This window comes from Panthera leo, chromosome C1 (genome assembly GCF_018350215.1).
Source record: "Panthera leo isolate Ple1 chromosome C1, P.leo_Ple1_pat1.1, whole genome shotgun sequence".
NCBI classification, from domain to species: Eukaryota; Metazoa; Chordata; class Mammalia; order Carnivora; family Felidae; genus Panthera; species Panthera leo.
The window spans coordinates 58,210,689-58,230,793 of record NC_056686.1 but is presented as its reverse complement, the minus strand read 5'-3'; the positions used below and the strand labels follow the sequence as shown (position 1 = coordinate 58,230,793).

At 38.8% G+C, this 20,105-nt stretch overlaps 1 long non-coding RNA gene across 7 annotated transcripts in view; it reads right to left on the bottom strand.

Annotated features, from left to right (window-relative positions):
* The window catches only part of LOC122227565, a 90,709-nt gene that overhangs the window by 23,123 nt on the left and 47,481 nt on the right, over positions 1–20,105 (bottom strand). For 4 of the 7 annotated variants that reach the window (XR_006206126.1, XR_006206125.1, XR_006206124.1 and 1 more), the window contains exons 2-3: positions 14,686–14,780; positions 8,494–8,620 (exon numbers count right to left, since the gene is read on the bottom strand). This is a non-coding gene — a long non-coding RNA (uncharacterized LOC122227565). Of the gene's footprint in view, positions 1–4,880; positions 5,448–5,526; positions 5,698–7,154; positions 7,568–8,493; positions 8,621–14,685; positions 14,781–20,105 lie in introns of those variants that run through there. The other 3 variants (XR_006206128.1, XR_006206130.1, XR_006206127.1) reach the window with 3 other exon arrangements.

Here is a 20,105-nt window from a genome sequence, read left to right as displayed (position 1 = left end):
TTTTAATTTTCTTATCTTGAAGAGAGATGTCAGAAAGAAATCTTTTTTGTTCCATATTGTTGAGCCAGTAATGAAAAATGCAAACTAAAACTTGCATTCTACTTTCTAGTACCAAATGAAAGGAACACATAGTTCTAGTGAGTAACAGCCAAGAAACTGAACTGTATCCTGAGGGGCCAGGAAGGGTAAACATGGCATCGTATTGTTCAGAGCAGCACTATTATGGGACGTAGATCACTCGTGCCCTTCCTCTCAGAGAGTACATATTATACTAGAAATAGGAATGTGTGGGTGGTGAGGAAAAATCCTCATAAGAAACCAAGATAGAACCTATTGCCCTCTATTTCTATTTTGGGGAAAATAGCCAAGAGGTTGATGAGGAACCAAGGAAGTTGGATCACATTCTTCTTTTTATCCATATTCATTTATTTATTCTTTCTTTTGTACCATAAACTATATATGTGCTAGCTATATAATGCTACCTTCTGGGAACACATATATAAGCTGTTAGCCATCAATAAGCTGAAATCAAGTTAGGAAATAGTAACCTATGCAGATTCTTATAATACAAGCTTTCCAGAGATCATGATTCTGAATTAAATTTTGCTTTAGTTAAACACTAAGCATAAATTTAACTAGTTGAGTAATACCACTTCACACTTGTAAAAAATTTGTTCCTTACCACATTCACACATACACACATACCCATAATACTTATTAAATGCTGAGTGTCAGGGCACCCTGGAGGCTCAGTTGGTTGAGGGTCTGACTCTTGATTTTGGCTCAGGTCATGATCCCGGGGTCGTGGGGTCGAGTCCCATGTTGGGCTCCATGCTGAGTATGAAGCCTGCTTGGGATTCTCTCTCTTTCTTCCTCTGCCCCTCTCCCCTGCTCATGTGTGCATTCTCTCTCTCTCTCTCTCTCTCTCTCTCTCTCATTAAAAATGAAAGCTGAGCATAAATTAAACTTTAAAGGAAGGAGGTAAAAGGTGAAGGACTGTAGACAGGATTGTGTTTTAGTTGCAACACTCTGGCTGCTTTTGGAATATGAATTTTGAGGAGGCAGAGCTGTTAATTATAATAGAGAGAGCAAACTGGGAGCTCATGAGCTACATCTAAACTACGTGTGCGCTTGTGTGTGTGTGTGTGTTTAATTATTCTCTGCTTGTTCAATGCTAACATGCAATTTAACAAACCAAATTTTCAGTTTAAGTAATTAAAAAGCAGGAAATTTCACATAAAAATTTGGATTCCTGGCTTGTATTGAAAAACAGGAAACTCTGGGGTTGTAAGACCTGCTTTTCTGGATGACAGTAACTGGCAGCAGTTGAGTAGCAACTGCTCTTTAGCATGCAGAATGGACTCTCCTACTCCACTGCCTGACCTGCTTTCACCAGCACACACTAAATGCCTGGCCTGTGGCACCTGCCCCTTTACGCTACCTTCAAATACACTGCCTGTTAAATATTCTTGATAGAAACGGCCAGAAGAAAACATACCTGAAGTAGCAACTGTGTTCTCACCAGCTACCCCAAACTAATGGCACAAACGTGTGGACCAGACAAATGTGAAGACAAGCTTTAGATAAGCGCAGGGGTAATGCCCATTCATAGGATCATTTCAAACATTATTTTCATCTTTTGACAGCACTGCACATTTTAGGTATGATGGTAAAATGACCCAAATGTAGAACAACTGAACAATCTCTTCCTGGGATTACAAGCAGTAACTTACCAGAAGGAAATACCATTTCGATTATAGTTCATTAGCAACTCCAATATTACTAGAGCAGAGTAAGCCCACCCTCACCCTCCTCTTCCTTGGACCCAGTGTGTCCTTGAGATATGGAACATGTAGGGTTTCAAGAAGTTTCCCAAATAAAGCCCCTGGCCACTATCCTTCCCAGCCCTGACAAAAGAACTATGTGCAACACTGGTCCCTAACCTCCTCTTTTTCAAGGCCCGTGTAATTTGTGGCTTCTACTTTTCTGAGTTCCTTTACAACGGCTATACATTTCATCAAGACTTTTAGCCAGAAAGAAATCATGTTATTAGAGAAGAGAGCAGAATAAAATTAAAAGAGCATATACTTTCTGCCAATTATACCATACCTGTGAGTTTCCTCATTTGTAAATATTACAGGCCACAGGAAGAACTCCCAACTCCTTTCCATGTTTTATGAGACCTTTCATGATCTGCTTACCTCATTACCCAACTCTCCCATCCCTTCAGCCCCAAACTGAGTCGCCAGTAGTATTATGTGCTTTCATTTCCTCAAACATGTCATGTTCTCCCTTCCTGATCTCAGCACACGCTCTTCCCTCAACCCTGAACACTTTCATGAGACCCCTACCATTTGTTGCATATTAGTTACCTACTGTTCATGTAACAAAGTAACCAAACTTAGCAGCTTAAAACAACAAATATTTATTATCTCATAGTTTCTGTGGGTCAGGAGTCTAGAAACAGTTCAGCTGGGAGATTCTGGTTCAGGGTCTTTCATAAGATTGTGGTCAAACTGTTGGCCAGGGATACTGTCATCCAAAGCTTTTCTTGGGATGGAGAATTCACTTCCAAGATGGCTCACTCATATGACTATAGGCAGCAGGTCTCAGTCCTTTGCCTCCTTTTGACAAAGGTATCAGCTCCTCATCACATAAGACTTTCCATGTGGTTTCCTGAACATCCCAACAACATGCCAGCTGACTTCTCCCAAAACAAAAGGTCTGAGAAGGAGCAAGGCAGAAGCCACGTGTCTTTTATGACCTGGTCTTGGAAGTGAAACACCATTACTTTGGCCATATTTTTTTTTTATTAAGTCGGTAAGTCCAGTCTACACGCAAGGGAGGCAAATTAAACGCCATCTCTTGAAGGGAATGTCAAAGAACTTGTGGACACATTTTATACCACCACAGCCTTGCTAAAGCCAAATGTCAGATAGTTACTTTCTTGGCTAGTCTTTGTGACTGCCCCAAGACTGATATGGTATCTCTCTTTAGCTCACAGGAGGTACTTCTCCAAATAAGGACTACATTTTTGGAAAATACCCTAATTTGTCTGTCTTTTGCAGTAGAGAGTAAGCAACTTGAAGCTAAGGACTGAGCCTTGCTCACATGTGTATCTCCAAGCCTGGCATAGTTCTTGGCTGTTGGTAGGCATTCAATAGTCCCTGAAAAGTGAATCATGCCACTCAAATAAGTTCTTTTCTAGCCTTTCCACAGGATAAGCAGAGAATGAAAGGGGAGAAATGAATTTTATACTGCACTGCCTCCTGTGTCTTGCACTTTGTATATATTATCTCATTCAGTGACAGCTGAAAACTATGATAGAAACACAACTGTGTGGTGGAAAAGAATGCATATCCTCCTGCCACTTGTTACCATAGAGTCTTGGCAGCTAACTTAGACTCTTGGCACTTTAGTTTTCTCCTGAAAAAAAAAAAAAACTGAAGGATGTAATAATTCCTTTACCAACCAACATGGCTTTAATAGCATCAAATAAAACAACATAAATGAATGTTAAATACAAACCATAAAACATCATACAATATATGAATATCACTATTTCTCAAATTTCTATGGAGTATGGATGATATTGCTAAACATGGAGAAGATGTTTCCATTTTTGGAAACTTAATCAAATGTGAAATTCTTATCCCAATATTTCAATTAATTCATTCATACTAGTATCATTTTTAAGTTTACTTATTTATTTTGAGAGAAAGAGAGCATATGTGCACACATGGGGGGAGGGAGGAGCAGAGACGGGGAGAGAGAGAATCTTAAGCAGGCTCCGTACTATTAGTGTGGAGCCCAAGTAGGGCTTGATCTCAATGAACTGTGAAATCATGACCTGAGCCAAAATCCAGAGTTGGACGCTTAACTGACTGAGCCATCTAGGTGTCTCCATTCATTCTAGTATTGGTTGAACTCCTACCATGTGCATATTCCAAGCATAGCCCAAGTGCTCAGATATCTTAGATCCTTCAATTCAGTCCAAAAGCTTCTGCAAGTTCTCAAAATTTTTTATACAATTAGGTTCCATTTGTAATACCTAGCACTTTTTAAATGACGGCGAAGCTTGCCAAAACAACAATGCAAACAGTGGGCTAGAGGACTTAGTTGACTATTTCTGGAGTCAGATCTCTAGTGGCACCTGTTGCTTGCTGCTAAAGCCTTGGGTCTCCTCTCAGGGCAGGAAATGTTGGTGCCCGGCATTCAGCAAGTGCTTGATCTTGGTTAAACAGAATGACATAAATTGCTATCCCTTGTACAAGTGTCATTAGATGTGATGGCTAGATGGAATGGCTCAAGTTTCCAATCAAGCTGCCATATTTTGCAGAGTAGGAAGTAGAAGCTCACTAAGGTTAAGTCCCAAGATCATACACGGAGTCAATCGCAGAGTTTAGATTCCAAATAAATATTCTGACTTCCAGCTGTATGCACATTACCTTTATTAAATACTGGACTCTATTTTAACAGTTTATCAATAATAGGGTTCCTGGGTCCTGGGTGGCTCAGTCGGCTAAGAGTCCCACTCTCATTTTCAACTAAGGTCATGATCCCCCAGATTGTGAGATCAAGCCCTGGGTCAGGCTCTTCATTGGGCATGGAGCCTGCTCAAGATTCTCTCTCTCCCTCTCGCTCTGCCCCTCCTCCTGCTCACACTCACTCTGTCTCTCTCTCTCTCTCAAAAAAAAAAAAAGTTTAAGAGATTATCAATAGAAATAGATGACAAAAATGACTTGTCTCACAGGCTTTGCCCAAAGGACTATAGAGTAATGATGTCAATAAAGTACTTCACATATTTCCTTAATTATGCCAATGATAGCAATTGTGGCCAAAGTTTATGGACAAGCAGCACAGGCACATTAAATCTTCTGGACACCGGGGTAGCATTTAACACAAAGCAAATTGTGCATGAAAGGTATCCTGCAAAATGTTAATGTTAGAGCCGTCTTTTTGGCATAATAATAACATACAATGAAGTGTCAACAGCACCACAGAAGTAAACTAGCACAAATTGTGCCTTTGTTTTATTTCTCCTCTCATCTGTATTTTCCTGATTATTAAAGGTCAATAGTATTTCCCTTAAAGAAAATAAGTGCTTTGTATCAATCGCGAGGCTGTCAGTTTTCCAATCAAGGTGATTCTGATGATGCTAAAGGCAGATTATTCACGCTCTGCCTTAGTTTTCTTGAGGAAGAGGGACTCATCCATAGGCTAATCTCACTAGCTGTTGAAAGCTAGAACGATTTCAATCACTTCCCAATATCTTCTTCCAGCAGTACTCTCATTACTTTCCCTTAACTACTGGTTTTGGACTTGTGGCTTTTACAAACATGCTGATCTTCCTCATGGAGTGTGATTACCATCAAATCATCCATGACACCTCTGGCAGGTTGTGAGCCAGGCTGGGCCTGCATAAGCTCCTTTTAAGGAATTTGACCCTGAAGCAAAAACTTGAGAGTTTCACTGCTGGACCCATCAGTCGATATAAAATGTGATTCATTTTAGGCAGAAAAATATTCACTGTTCCATTTTCCCTAGTGCCTTGGAGGAATGCATGTGGCCTGTTTGTCTAAGTTCCAAGTGAGCAAAGCTTCAATATGCCTGGCATTTGGGGAAAGAAGTTGTAACTCTGAGTGAAAGAAAGTAAAGGGGCTTATTTGTGAGGGCCTTGCTAGCAGTCATCTCATGCTGTAAAGCAAAAGCAACACACAAATTGGTGAGAAGTGCAGTGCGGTGGTTAAAATGTATGCTTTCACATAACAACTTGGTTTACAATCAAGCTCTGCACTTGGCAATTGTGTGAACCACGGTGAAAATTAAAACTTATTTATAAATTGGAGATAAAATACCTGAGAGCAATGTTGTGAGGATAAGAGAAATAATGACTCTAGATCATTTATTCGGTGCCTGTAACATAGTCAGTGTTGAATGAATTGGAGCTCTTATTATTACAAATAGTAAAACCAAACAAAGGTGAGTTATTCTCTAAATAGTGTTCTCTGCTCTTTAAGAATTCAAGAGGCTTTGCAATGTACACTTGCTTTCACCATAAATATGTGATAGATCACTAAACTGACCTAAATTCCCTGAGCCAATTAATGAAATGAGAACATTTATTCCTGTAAAGATGCAAAGCTCTGAACTTCCAGGATCTAAGTGGAGGTAAATCTAAGCTGTCTCCTCTCTTTCATTGGGAATTTTCAAGCGCTAGAATGAAAATCTATGGCTGGTCAAAATGAGGCCTCACAGGTGTAGAGAATTTCTTTTGAGACGGTTCCCATTTACAAAATCTTGGGCTACACCACCCTAAAGTACTTCACAACAAATCCTCTTCTCCAACTAATACAGATCTCAGCATTAGCAAAGGAAAACGTTGATAGAGTAAAAATCCAGAGTAATCTCATTCAGTGATATTTTGCTATCCAATTAAATTTGCTTTCCTCTCTTATAAATAAGACTAATGGTATAAATATAATGCAGAATGAAAAATTACAATAGTACTTTTAGTGCCATGGCAAGCAGCCCGTTCCTCCAAATTAGGATTGCCAAATAAAATACAGGATGCTCATTAAATTTGAATTTATGATGAACAAATAATTTTTTTAACATAAGTATGTTAGAGATTGGTCCTGGCCTTTGGAGGTGGACTTAGAAAAATCATCAGGGTCACCCTTCATGACCAAACTCTATGTCAGATGTACATTTGAGGCATAAAAATTTAACTGTGTGCCCTATATTTTATTTGCGAAGTCTGGCAACTCTCTTACAAATGAACTGAATCTGAGGTGCTGAGTGAGTCAGTTAAGCATCTGACTTCAGCTCAGGTCATGATATCACAGCTTGTGGGTTCGAGCCCCACATCGGACTCTCTGCTGACAGTTCAGAGCCTGAAGCGTGTCTCCCTCTCTCTCTCTGCTCCTCCCCAGCTCACACTCTGTCTCTCTCTTTCTCTCTCTCTCTCTCCCTCAAAAAACAAATAGACATTAAAAAAAAAAACAAATGAACAAACTCTACAGTTACTTGTCATGCAATTACTTGATCACCTTTCAAAAAATCATATTCTAAGATCCCTTCAGACATTTTCCAATACTTGTTTATTTTGAGGGGATAACAAAAATTCTAGGTTAGAAATTTATTGAGTGTGGTCACTTTTTATAATTTAATTTTACATAATGATAACTTCATAAGAAGAAAGTTAACATGCATAAAAATAGTACTTCACTCTCCATAGACAATCATGAAATAAATAGACAAGTGTAGGCTTCTGGGAACTGGAGACAGTTTTACTCTTATGATCAGAACCAGCTGGATAATTTTTTATACTAAGTCCATGACATTTGGTCACAAAGAAATTTCCAATTTCAAATTCTGGACAGTTTTTGCCAATGATATCATAGCCGAGAACTGGGTATTTTGGACTTGAAATGATATCAATATCATGTATTCGTAGACTGAAAGTTCAAAGTTCACCTGGGTTGATTTTGTACATTGTCATATTCGTGCCATCAAGGTTTTAATGCTGTTGAACTACCTTCTGGTGGCTGATAAGTGATAAAATCTGGAAAAAATCATTCCAAATCCCAGTGAATAGTTGTAGTGCAGTTTCTCAACACATCCCTACAGGGTTTTGTGGAATTTCCTCTCATAAGGAGACCTCGTTCATCTAATTGTTCAGTGTGTTGAGAGAAGCTTTGCAAGGATGTAGCAATGACAGCCTCAATGTGTGACCTTTGTTTGCTGAGGTCCCTCAAGCCTCTTATGGGTAGTTAATCTTGATGACCTGTGGCCCTTGAACTCGTCACAAGAGGATTCCAAGTCTTTTGCATTTCCCGTACAGTCTCTGGTGGATTTTGATCCAAAATGAGTAAGGACCGAATCTAGACCTCAAGAGTGCTGTGGGGTCAACAGAGCTGCTGTCTCAGCCATTACCACCTCTCCATGTGCTCTGCTCCCACCACCTTGTGGCCCTTTAACTGGAAAATGAACACCCCACCCCCACTTCTGGCCAGTCCTGCAGTGTTTATTTGAGGGAAAATACATCTTCTCATATGGAGTCCCTGGCAAGCTGCTCTTTTTGATTTCCATAGCCTCCCTCCTCAAGGAACTTAGGACAAATTCCCAATGTTGGGTCAGATGATATTTCAGTGGCTCCTGCTTTGCCTCACTGTCCTCTGACGTTGCCACTTTGCACAGGCTTCTGTGCATCTCGATTCTTTTCCTTCACTGGAGTGAACTTCTTGTCCACCCAGAGCACTTTGTCACCCTTTTATTTTTGGAGAAAAACTTTAGAATGTTGGATCCTATTGTAAATTTAAATGTATTCCCTGTTTTATCCAAAATACTGATGTACTTTGGCTTGTTCATTTATTCCTCCGTTTATTCAAATAATATTTTGCTTCAACAATGTCGAGTCAAACAATTTGCTTCCTGCCTTCATGAATCTTGTAGCTTAGAGGAGATATAGGCACAGAAGAAATAACTTACCTTATGAAGACATAAGACTATCTTATGTCTTCTCAATTCTCTCTAAATCTTGTTGTCTTGTAATTTGTCAAACTTCAAAAGAATAGCGTTTGTTTGGTTTTTTTCCTGAGGAAAATGCAGTTCTTGCCTAGAACAAAAGGAACATTACTCAGGTTTGGGTTTCAAATCAGACTTCTTTCTAGGTATATTTAGAGCAGTACTCTTGGAAGCTTGGTTTTCTGGAGAGAGAAAGAGGTGTTCTGAATCCTGAAAAATTCCCTTAAATATCGGTCTAAAGTTTGAAGAATTGACTAGGGCATTGATCATAGAAAGGGAAGGGTGTATGTAGGCAAGAATATAATTTTTGGCTTCAGGGATGCCCCCAGCTCCCATGAAGGAAGTAAAATAAAAAGTTTTTCCAGGGCTTTGGGAGGAATAATAGGAAGGTTGAGAGAAGGGAAATCTAGGTTAGATACAGCCTGGGCCTTCTCTAGACCCAGTGCGCATCACCTCCCAGGCCTCAGCACAGAGTGGAGATGGGGAGCAAGATCACAGGTGCGGGAAACACGAAAGTCCAATGGATCAAACCAAGTAAAAAGAATGAAACAGGTTAAGTTTCTTCTTGTGGAAGAAATTCTAGTTATCACCAGCTTTCCCATTCATTCTTCCTTCTGGGCATATGGCTCCCTGGAATCAGGCATGGCCATGTGATCTACTTTGAGCAATAAAATGTGAACAAAAGTGAAAAGTTTCACTTCTAGGTAGAAACACTAGAGTCTCCATGTGTTCCTCTCCTGCTAGGCAACTCAGAAGGACCCAGACAGCATAGTTATAAGATATCAGAGATTCTGTCAGCCTGGATTCCTGAGTATGCGCAGCAGTGATATTTGGATTGTATCTTACATTTCCTTATTATATTTCTCAATTTATCCTGAACTCAAGGGGAAACAACAAATGTTTTGAGATGGAAATCATGGACTCAATTTTGGATATGTGAATATGTGATACCAGAGACATCTAAGAAAAGATGTTAAGACAAATGGATATGTGGATATAAATTGATATAAAGAAAGATATATAAATTGATATATATAAATACAATCTCCCAGCCAAAGTACATGTCCCTCATTAGAAAAGATATTTTGAATTCAAGAAGGACTTAACTTATGATGATCTTATTTAACTGGTGCTAAGTACTTAGAAGAAAATTGTACACATAAGCCACATTATTTTGAAAACATATAAAATATTTTCATTTATACGTGTATAGAGAGAAAATAAATGGTGCTACCATTTCCTTTTCTTGAAATTCCACTATATTTCTGTTTCAGTCTCAGATGAATCCATTTATTCCTAGCAGTGATACCAAATACAAATTGAAACTAATGAATTTCATTCCTTAATTGATTTATTTCTGGATATTTTTAAAGGTGATTTTAAATATTTTCAAAGTTTATTTATTTTTGAGACAGAGAAACAGACAGAACATGAGTGGGGAGGGGCAGAGAGAGAGGGAGACAGAATCAGAAGCAGGCTCCAGGCTCTGAGCCGTCAGCACAGACCCCAATGTGGGGCTCAAACCCACAAACTGTGAGATCATGACCTGAGCCAAAGTCAGACCCTTAACCTACTGAGCCACCCAGGCACCCCTAACGGTGACTTTAAAGCCAAGGTTTGAGGGGCGCCTGGGTGGCGCAGTCGGTTGAGCGTCCGACTTCAGCCAGGTCACGATCTCGCGGTCCGTTGAGTTCGAGCCCCGCGTCAGGCTCTGGGCTGATGGCTCGGAGCCTGGAGCCTGTTTCTGATTCTGTGTCTCCCTCTCTCTCTGCCCCTCCCCCGTTCATGCTCTGTCTCTCTCTGTCCCAAAAATAAATAAAAAACGTTGAAAAAAAAAAAAAAAAAAAAAAAAGCCAAGGTTTGAGAACACTGAAAATTAGAAACATTTAAAAATACATGAATTAAGCAAATACTTCCCTACGTGCACCTAAATTTTGGACTCCATTGTTTATATTTCATAAGGAGATAAGTCCAAGTTATGAAGTAGGTGAGGTGAACCAGTAAGAGGCATATAGGTACATGTGTGTACACAACAGATAAGGCAAAAGTGAGTGCACAATGCCACAAAACAATGTGTTCCTCTTTGAAGTGAAAAGAACTAAGTTATTGCATGTTTTTTAGCTTACTACTAAGATTAGACCATTGACTAGTGACTTTTGCCTTACCATAGAAAGAGAAGAGATTAATGAAAGCAGCCATGATAGGGAAGAGACTTGAATTTGGGCCATCCATGGAGTGGTGGTAGCAATACGGTGCAGAGGGGAATGCCAGGGAGGAGGAGAATAGCTATTTGAAATATTATAATGACTTTTATATGTAATTGGATGGGTGTTTGATTTGGCACAGTTTCAGAAGATAGAAGATACAGAGGTAGATTTCACTCCAAAATAAGTGAAGGTTTAAAACTATTTTTCTTCTATTTCTGATTCTTTTTTTTTTAAATGTTTTTATTTCTTTTGAGAGAGAGAGACAGAATGCAGGCAGGGGAGTGGCAGAGAGAGAGGGAGAAACAGAATCTGAAACAGGCTCCAGGCTCTGAGCTGTCAACACAGAGCACTACGTGGGGCTCAAACTCAAGAGCCATGAGAGCGTGACCTGAGCTGAAGTCAGGAGCTCAGTTGACTGAGCCACCCAGCTGCTCCATCTGTTTCTGATTCTTAAAGTAATATGTATGCACTGTAAACATTTTTGAAAAGTACAAAAAAAGACATGTTAAAAAGAAAGCACTCATAAGCCCTTCACCCAGAGATAATCATTAATATTTTGTATATTTATCTATTCATTTCAGCAATCATGTGCTGAGTCCTAATTATGTGTCAGCTCCTCCTTTAGGCAGTGGAATACAGCAGTGAACAGAAAATGTCCCTGCGTTTAGGAAACCTGCATTCAAGCGAAGGGGAGATAGGTCATAAAGCATATAATATGTCCATTAGTGAGATATTCAATAAACAAAAAATAGAGCCAAGATAAACCGGGGTGCCTGGGTGGCTCAGTCAGTTAAGCGTCTGACTTCAGCACAGGTCATGATCTCACAGCTTGTGAGTTTGAGCCCCGCATCAGGCTCTGTGCTGACAGCTTGGAGCCTGGAGCCTGCTTCGGATTCTGTGTCTCGCTGTCTCTCTCTGCCCCTCCCCCGCTCCCACTCTGTCTCTCTCTCTTTCAAAAAATAAACAAACATTAAAAAAAAAAAGAGAGATAAACCATGATGACATGAGGTAGGGAAGATATATTGTATGATTATGATGCTATTTCAGCAAAAACTTAAAGGAAGGAACCCAGCCATAGAGATATGTGGGAGAAGAGCTTTCTAAATATACACAACATAAGACTTACATAGCTTTGTAACCTGCAGTTTTATTTAACAATAAATAAGGAACCTCTTTCATGCATTAAGTATGTTTCACAAATGCTATTTTTAAAGTATACATAGTCTATTGCATGGATATATGTAACATATGCAATTTTCCACTGTTGGACACTTGGGTTGGGTTAACTATCTTGCTACTATACTGAATATCTTCATATAAATTATGTGCAGCTCTGATTAATTTGTTTGGATAATTTTAAAATAGACTTTCTGAATCAAAGGATATTCTTTCGGTGGGGCCCAGGGGTAGGCAGAGGCAGAGGGAGAGAGAGAATCCCATAGTGGGCATGGAGCCCAGCACAGAGCTCAAACCCACAAACTGTGAGCTCATGACCTGAGCTGAAATCAAAAGTTGGATGCTTAACTGACTGAGCCACTCAGGGGCCCCTGTCTACTCCTTTATATAGGAGTGAGCTGCATTTTGTGTTTGTTTGTTTTACGGCCCTCCTAGAAACCATGTCACTCTTTGAATCTCTGGAACTCACAGAACCTGTCTAGAAAACTGTTAATTAAGCCCAATTCCATATTTTATGAACAAGGAAATTAAATGACAGAATAGGTATGTGACATCTCCAAAGTCATGCTAGTTGATACCAGAGTCTGGACCAGATGCCGTATCTTCTTGATTTCTGTTCTCATGTGGTTCGCACATACTACAGCCTCTCTCTTTTCCCACAAAGTTGTTTTTTTTAACGTTTTATTTATTTTTGAGAGTAAGAGCATAAGAAGGAGCAGGAGAGGGACACAGAGAGAGAGGGGAACAGAAGATCTGAAGCGAGCTCTGCACAGAGAGCAGCAAGCCCGATGTGGGGCTCAAACTCAGAAGCTGTGAGATCATGACCTAAGCTGGTGTCGGACGCTCAACCAACGGAGCCACCCAGGCACCCCTTCCCACAAAGCTTTGTTCTTCCCACTCATTCATCTCCCTTCCTTCCATCAGAAGTCCTCCATCTGTCCCTCCCTATTTCTGAGGCTCCACGATGTGATAAAAGAAAAGCAGTGCCTTAGAGCATAAGGGGCTCTGAAATCAGACAGACCTGGGTTCAAATCCTAACTCAGTCACCCAACCCCTGTGTGAATTTGGACAAGTTCCTTACTCCACTGAGCCTGTTTCCGCACCCATTATACGATGTAGTATTGTAAATATGAACCGAAAACTACATGTCAAACAAGTATCCACGTAAGAGCTGGAACAATCTAATGCTTAGAAACTGTTAATCTGTATCATTAATTATTTGTATTATGCTACACATGAGTATGTATTTATTTGCCCTGACACTCTGTTTGTAATGCACAGGCACATCCATAGAGAAGGTTTGAGTTCAAACCCCGTACAATTAATATTGCACCGAACGCTGAGATTGTCTTTAATACTCTGACACAGAGAAGTCAAAACAATCTCTGAAAAAAAGCCTGTCTCCAGAATTCTTGAAGCTGCAATCGTTGCTGCAAACACAAGAAAATCAATCCTGAACTCAATCTTTTAATTTCTTTTCATGATTACTGTTCTCAAATGGAGAACACAATTAAAACTAATGTTATATTAGTGCACTCTCCTCAAAATAAACATTGATCAGATTCTGTGTGAAGGGTCTGTAACATCTCTTCTGTAATTATCTTAAAATATATTAACAGGGATCTGTGTATTGTAGGACAGAGGACACCGTTTCTGCAAGACAGGAGCTCGGAGTTCTGGCACTAGCTCCTCCATTCACCAACCATGTGACCTATGGAAAGTCATTTCTTCTGGCTGACTCTCCATCTCCTCTGTAAAACGAGTACATTCCTACCTCACAGAATTGTTCAAGGATCACACAGGTCATGAATGTTAAAGGCAAAATTGTAATATATTTATAATAAACCATTATGATTACTACCCACATTCCTGAAAATATGATTAACACAAGCCACACAGAAAGCAGAATCATTGGGACTCAACATAAATAAGTTCCAATGCTTATTATCATTATGATATGAAACAAATATTACCCAGAGTGCTCAGTGGGCTAACTAGCTTATATAATAAGAAAGGTTATTTCTTTCATTCTTAGATGCAGTCAAAGGTAGGAACATGGCTGAGGCTCACTACTGAACACTGAATTTATTTATTAAGTAATTATGCCTCCAGCCGACCCAAAGTGATCAGGAACTGAGATACAATATACATAGTTTTGCATTCTTTTCAAAAGCAGCCTACTGCTAGTGTGGAATACCAATCCAGGCTAACTGTTTGTCATAAATACTCTTTAGACTTTACTTTTTCCCTCAACAACTCTGATGTCTCAATATGCTGTTACCTAGGAAATGCTTCACTAATGCAAACATTAGCTTAGCTCTTGTCAAAACCTGTTAGCCATGAACTCTGACACTGTTTTGGAACTTCTAGATTTTCGTGTAGATGGAAATTTTGAAAATTCTATTGCTACCTTTAATAGCCCACATGTTGGATTAATTGTGGCTATCCAATAAAGCATTGTTGTGCACACGAGTAATACTACTTAAACAGACACATAACTATGTCAGGATACGTTGTTATCAGCCATCATGGATTTCACAACACTATAAAACTTAGTCTTTCTTCCAGGTCTGATTGGGCTAAACAAAATGTTGACCCCCTATTTCATATCATAAAACTGACAACATTTATATCCAGACTTGATGCCAGAGGAGATAAAATTATCCTGAAGACAGGAAATAAACCATCTGCTATGCTCATAGAAGGGCTGGACCAACTGCAAGCTCTTAATTGTCATCTGTAATTACTAGATGAAAGGGAAATGAGAAATTACCTTTTCGACAGAGGCATGAAACATCAGCAGGACCATGTTTTGTTGAGAGCTGCTACTCCAGAGGTTAACATTCCTCAGAGCCATCAGAGGGTTATCTAGAACAAAAAGGAAAGTGTAATTGAGGATATACAAAATATCCTTATGAAAATAAACCCAAGTTCCTTTTGACAAAAATTTCTTTATCTCATTTCTTTCTCTAATAGTTAAGCTAAATGTTTTTCATTTGACATTCAACAAATATTTATTGATCAATTAGCAATCTTCTTTCATTATTCAAGGCGCAGATAGAGGTGGAAATGGCACAATACCTACATTCAGGGAGCACAATGTCTTTAGGAAAGAAAAATGTGTTCCCAAGCAATCAGAAAACAATAGGATATTATAGAAAAGGCATTCTAAATGCTATGGAAGCACAGAAGCATGGCAGATCCATGTTGTTAGCGTTTCAATAAAGAGGAAGCAACATTTACCTGGAGTCTTGAAACTTACATAAAAGACAAGGTGATGATATTCTAGGAAAAAGGAATCAATAGTACAAAAGCACAAACTATGAGAAAGTATAATACCTTCAAGAAATAACAAGTAATTAATTACATTTGTGTGGATAATCGTTTTCATACAAGAGATTATTGACTTCCAACTTTCTGAAAAGAACAGTGAAATAACCTGTTTGATTGATCAAGCAAAGACAAGTTTCTTGCTTACTGCGGTAAGAGGAGCCATTTACGACTGTGACAGAATCGTAGTAGCATCTTGGAAGCAGGGAGCAAAACCGCATTTGTAAGGTTTTGGGATCTAATTTAACGTATATCTTTCAATGAGGGAGTCTGATTGGTCCTGAACAATGTTCATAATATAACAGCATAAGATTAATGGATAAAATAAGGTGGGGACTTTGAAGAGAATCTTCGAAGATTAAACATAATTTGACGAGCCCAGTTGAGTGATCTATTCTTCTAACAAGAGGGTATTTATCTAATGAGAACAAATTGAGTATTTAGGTAAATAAATTCAAGAGGGTCTGAAATAGATAATAGTTTCAACTTAATCTTTCTGGGCAAACATGTCCTGGAATATAAAGTTAAGTAAGGCAGAAGTTGAAAAGTAAAATTATGTTAATGTGGAGAGCAAGCTGTATGGGTATAGATGGTTTCACTTATCAAGAAGCAGATAGTTTGAAATAGAACTTGGGGCTGAATTGTGACAGTCCTCCTATGCCATTTTGAAGAATTCAAAATGGGCAGAAAGAGAGCAGTCTAGACCCCATGCTAAAGTGCTCTCTGAAAAAAAAAAAACAAAAAACAAAAACACCGAAATTCATTTAATTTTTATAGCAATCCTGTAAGACAGATATTATCATCCCCTTATTCCAGATGATACTGAGGCTTAGAGAAGTCATACTTTAAAAATAATCCTCGCCCAACATCTTTTAAGGAATTAGTGGAGCCAGATTTCAAATCCAGTTCTAGCTGATTCCAAATTCATCTTGCTCTTTCTCTTACATAATGCTGTTTTAAAGCAGGGGTACAAACTGAAAAGATTTCTCTTTAGAGATTGACTAAAACATGGACCCATGGACCACCTGGCTGCTTTTAAGAAGTGCAGACTCTTGAGCCCCACACTGGAAATCCTGAATCAAAATTTACAAACAATATTCAGGTCATTACTATGCACATTAAAATTTAAAAAGCACTATTTTAAAGGACTCAAGAGTTCTTGAGTTGCCATCCCTATGAGATCAGCTCATGTCACACAGTGGGGTTTTCTATACCCCTCCAGCTTCCAGCCCTTTCCTTTTACCCCTTATCTTCCTCCTCTGTGAGTTAAAGAAAAGTAACAGACACTGTTAGCATAATATCCTATGGAAATTGCTATGGAAGTGCAATGAACAGAGCAAGAAAAATTCTTTCTTTAGTTATTTCTACCTTAAGGCTGAAAGACTTGAGCCTACTTCTAGTTGGGAAATTAGGACCAACCATTGTCTGTCCCTGATGGAAGCTGGAACTCATCTCCAGGCTACAAACGAGACTATTGATTTGGTGGTGAGGGAAAGGGCAAAAGGATGCAAAGACAGGAGGAAAGATGGGAGGAGGAGGAAAAGGGGGTAAAATAAGGATGGAGACTAGACTTCAACGAGATTAGTAGCTACCCACAGAGAGGCATCACTGTGGAATTTTGGGGAAAACAAAGGTTTTATATCATCTGAATCCATCCATGCATGTTGACAATCATAAGATCATATCATTTCCTTTTGGGTAATTGTCTGTACCTGCACTGTAACCAAATATTGTCACTTTCTTCATTTATTCACTCATCATTTTTTTTTAATGCCTATGATGTGTTAGACACTGCTCTAGGCAATGAAGATACACTGTCAAGATAAGTCTGTAGCTTCTTGGTGATTATATTCTAGTGGGAAGGAGAGATAGCAAATAAGTGGAGAAAGATGATTTCAGCTGTTTAAAGAACTTCTCTAAGTATAATTATAAATAGATGTCTAGGCTATGAGGACAGGTGACATTTGAAATCAGTATTTTGGAGGGGAAAGAGTGGAAAAACTGCAATTTGCAGAGGGGAAAGCTGCAATTGAGCAGAATGGTGCATCATCTCTCATCCCTTCTTTTCAAAGCACGGCAGTAGTGTGATCATCATGGCTCTGATGGTAGGAGACAAGGAGTGGTCTCTGTACCATATGAGCATTTTATATTATTTCTCAATTTATTACCACAACATTCTCTTGAGAGACTCTTTGCAGAAGGAATAGACACTCTTGCTTCTAGTTCCCTGCCTTTGAATCCCATCGTCCAAAGCCCTCACATAGATTTTTTTTCTCATTATGAACAACACTAGAAAGTATGCCATCAATAGCTGCTCAATCATCACCTAAGAAAGCCTCCCAAACAGACATAGCTTGCTCTCCCCGGGGCATTTCCTGTGTGACACATGTGTTTTAGCAGCTTCGGTGTGACTTTCCTCCAGAGTGGCCTGGTTGTTCATCTGCATCTGGGTGATGTGACTCAGTGATGTCGCAGAGGTCTGACTCCCTTCTCTTAGCACAAAGGTTTTTACATTCTCTCTGCAAGTCTGAAGAATGGTAACTGTCATTTGTATAGTGTTTGATGGTTTACAAAGGCTTTTGTCACACTGTCTTATATTTTTATATCTTACAGCTAGGAAAATTGATATTCAGAGACTATAAACATCCTCTCCAAACATCTCTGTGCCCAAGAATTAAGTGCCATGCCTTCTAATTCCAAAGTCCCTACTCTTTCCACTATTCCAATGCTCATATTCCATCATAGCTGGTCTCTCCCTCTCCCTTCCTTCTCTTTCCTTCTCCCTCTCCCTTTCTCTCTCTCCTTTTCTCTTCCTTATGGTTTAGATATTTTTAAGGCTCAAGAAAAATAAAAGTGAAGTAGGCATTCTTTTTTAAAAATTTTTTGAAATATTTATTTATTCTTTGAGGGAGAGAGAGCACAAGTAGGTGAGGGGCAGAGAGAGGGAGATACAGAATCTGAAGCAGGTTCCAGCGCTTGGACTCACGAACTATGAGATCATGGCCTGAACCAGAGTCAGACACTTAACCAACTGAGCCACCCAGACACCCCTGAAATAACCATTCTTAAGTAACCTCTTACATTAATTCACTTCTTATTTTCATTGTCTTCTTTTTTTAAGATCTTATTTTTAAGGAATCTCTACACCCAACGTGGGGCTCAAACTTACAACCCTGAGATCAAGAGTCTTATGCTCCACTGACTGAGCCAGCCAGGCACCCCTTCATTGTCTTCTTTACAGGAATAAAATGTTTAACATTCTTCCATCATCATTTTTTATAAAAACATTATTAGTTATTATCCTTATCATGAATTATAAACTCCATTGTTAGTCCTACTGGCACTGAAAAGAAATGGTTGAATGATGACTGTAGGTCTTAAACTAGGTCTTGGTTTTTTGTTTTGTTTTGTTTTTTTACTTTTTATTATTACAATGTATTAGCATTATTCGTTAAGGCCATAACAACGACATAAATTTGGCATTGATGGAGAAAATACCCACACATATCTCTTGGAGCACTTTGAAGTATATCACCAACAACAACAAAAAAGTCATTCAAAAAGGAAAAACAATTCCTCCATAGGAAACTTTTCTTTTGTATATAAGGCACTGATTATGTAGCCAGTTACTGAAACTTGAAACAAACTTCCCACTGAAGTATGTATATAAAACAATCTATAAACTAATTGTGGCAAGGATGAAAAATAAAAGTATGAGCAGTAATGTATGTAGAGATTTTAAAGAAAATCCTTAATGGATTATTATCACCTCTTCTCTTTTCAGTACCAATGTCTTACGGAATAGAAAATATTTGACTTCCTCTATGGTTGTTTCTTTTTAATTCGGAACCACATTTACTTTGCACACTAAAAGTAAATTCGGGAATGCCTCAGTTTTGAAATTTTACCCTGATGCTCAAGTGTACTCAGTTTATAGATCACACTTTATCTGCCTCCATAAAGTGTTTACAAGAAAATTAAAGCAATTGTATTGATTCCTAAACAAGAATCATGTGGGTCCAAGAATTTATATTTTTTTAACCAACTTACCAAAATGGGATGAAAAGACATTTAGCAAAGTTCCAGAATAAATGTCTACATTCTAGAAAGGTTCCAACAAATATCCTCAAATCCCAGAGAAACTTAAACTGAATAGACTACCTTCAAAAATTGTATTTTTTTCATAAAGTTGTAATAAATAGTATGACAGAGTCAAATTATCCATGAACAGAGGAAGAAACCATGCCATTTATGTTTGCGTTTATAGACCTAGAGTAGCAACTGGTCTAGATATGTAATATACATGATACTGAATTGAATATATGCGGATATATTGAGCTCTATTCTTTCCAACATACCCAGGAGGGCAGAAACAACTAAATATGAAGAGAAGTTTCCCTCTTCCCCACCTTGTGTGTGTGCATGCACACATGCAGCTCTGTTTGGATTCTCTAGTCCTACATTTGCCTTCTATGGCTAGATGAGAGGTTCGCAAGCCACTGTGTAGCCTGACTGTAGCCAAAGTGAAGTTGAGATAGAGGTATTGCCCCTCTCACTCTGAAAGTAGCTTTTTTGCTCCTGTTTCTGCCCTTTCCTCGGGCCCTATAGAATTACTCCAGGATTAAACTCACAAGCTCTCTTTCTGTTCTGATAATTTTTAAGATATTTCTTAGTATCATTGATGTTCTGCCATCTCACTATGATATTCCTGGGTGTTTTTTTCTTTTTTTTTTTAATCCTCCTCCACAGTCAGTAAGACTTTTCAATTTGATAGCTTAAATATTACTTCTAGAAAATGTTGAACAGTATGTGCTTAAACAACAGAAATTTACTGTCTTACGGCTCTGAAAGCTAGAAATCTGA